General features: G+C 43.7%; 1 pseudogene; it reads right to left on the bottom strand.

Annotated features, from left to right (window-relative positions):
- Positions 1-320: 320 nt before the first annotated feature.
- LOC137013363 (5S ribosomal RNA) lies at positions 321-437 on the bottom strand (annotated as a pseudogene).
- Positions 438-1,813: the final 1,376 nt, after the last annotated feature.

Here is a 1,813-nt window from a genome sequence, read left to right as displayed (position 1 = left end):
CCAGTACGCCCACCACACACCAGCTTATTGGTAGAGAGGAGACATAGTGAGGAAGCCAATCAGTGTATAGGGATGATTAGGAGGCCATGATGGACAGAGGCCAATGGGCAAGTTTGGCCAGGATGTCGGGGTTACACCCCTACTCTTTTCGAAGGACATCCTGGGATTTTTAATGACCACAGAGAGTCAGGACCTCGGTTTAACGTCTCATCCGAAGGACGGTGCTTTTTGTCAGTATAGTGTCCCCATCACTATACTGGGGTGTTAGGACCCACACAGACCACAGGGTGAGCACCCCCTGCTGGCCTCACTAACACCTCTTCCAGCAGCAACCTAGTTTTCCCAGGAGGTCTCCCATCCAGGTACTAACCAGGCTCAGCCCTGCTTAGCTTCAGTGGGCAACCAGTCTTGGGCTACAGGGTGATATGGCTGCTGGATCATTGATCTGATTTCAGAATTGCATTCCTCACTTATGTTCCAAGAGATCTTATCAGGTCATTTTGGGTCCTGTTGGATAAAAGTGTCACCTGTGGCTTCTTCTTGTGGGACTGAATCATCTGGAGACACTCTCAAGATGCACTCTGAGGACACTGTCATATTCAGCTAGAAGGTGAACAAGCTCAAGGAAGTTTCCTCTGTTTGAACTGGTTCTACTTACATCGTGGCCTCTAAATTCAAGTCCAGGCCTTGCTAAATATACTGTGATGTCTATGAAACGAAACAGGAATTCTTCTATTTTGCTGTGTTTCATTTTCATTTTTTAACTCACATTCTGCAGCTGGAGCTGTAAAAGCTTCAACTAACTGCCCCTTTCTATAGTTGGTCCACCTCACCATACTGATCATATGGGCTTCAGTGGCCACACGGTCACGGTTCTCGTCTGAATCCTCCTCCTCGCTCAGTCACTCAGGGGGCTTTCAGGTGAAGTAGAATGTTTAAAATCGTATCTCTTATTCTACAAAGAATATTTGGCATACTTTTTTCACTAGGGAGTCCTTATTACAGGTTTTGCTGATTTGAGTTTCTGCCTGTATGGTATAAGATGAACTAGCTGAATTTGTTCAGCTAGCTGTTGCAGCAAACGCATCTGGAGGGATGTAAACATTCAGGAAAACTCCCGCAGCGAGTAGAAAGGTTTACAGTTTATAAAGTGTGCCTCTAAATTAGGAGAGTATATCTGCATCAGCATTGTTACATCTGAACGCCAACTTTCGTTAATGTAGAAACACAATCCACCACCTTTTGTTTTACCCATTACCTGCACAATGCGATCCACTCTGAAGAGCTGGAAACCCGGCAGATGAAGCGTGTTGTCCAGAGTAGCTTCACTACCAGGTTTTAGTGAAGCAAAAAGCACCTGTTTGTGAAGTAAAATGCAGTTTAAAAAGTCCTTGTTGATGCGGGTGAGGAGAAGTTTGTTCATTTTGTTAGGAAGGGATTGCGAGATGAATGCTTTGGAGTGCAGTTCGCAAGCAGCGTTCGCAGAGCTTAAAAGGGTTAATTCACCCAACAATGTCAATTCTCTCATTAATTACTCAACCTCATGTCGTTCCACACCTGTAAGACCTCCGTTCATCTTCAGAACACAAATTAAGATATTTTTGATAAAATCCGATGGCTCAGTGAGGCCAGCATTACCTGCAAGATAACACTTTCAATGCCCAGAAAGCTACTAAAAACATATTTAAATCAGTTCATGTGACTGCAGTGGTTCAACCTTAATGTTATGAAGCGACGAGAATACTTTTTGTGCACCAAAAGAACAAAATAGTGACTTTATTCAACAATATCTAGTTAAGGGCAATTTCAAAAC

This window comes from Chanodichthys erythropterus, chromosome 22 (genome assembly GCF_024489055.1).
Source record: "Chanodichthys erythropterus isolate Z2021 chromosome 22, ASM2448905v1, whole genome shotgun sequence".
Lineage (NCBI taxonomy): Eukaryota > Metazoa > Chordata > Actinopteri > Cypriniformes > Xenocyprididae > Chanodichthys > Chanodichthys erythropterus.
This window is presented reverse-complemented; position numbering and strand designations above follow the sequence as displayed.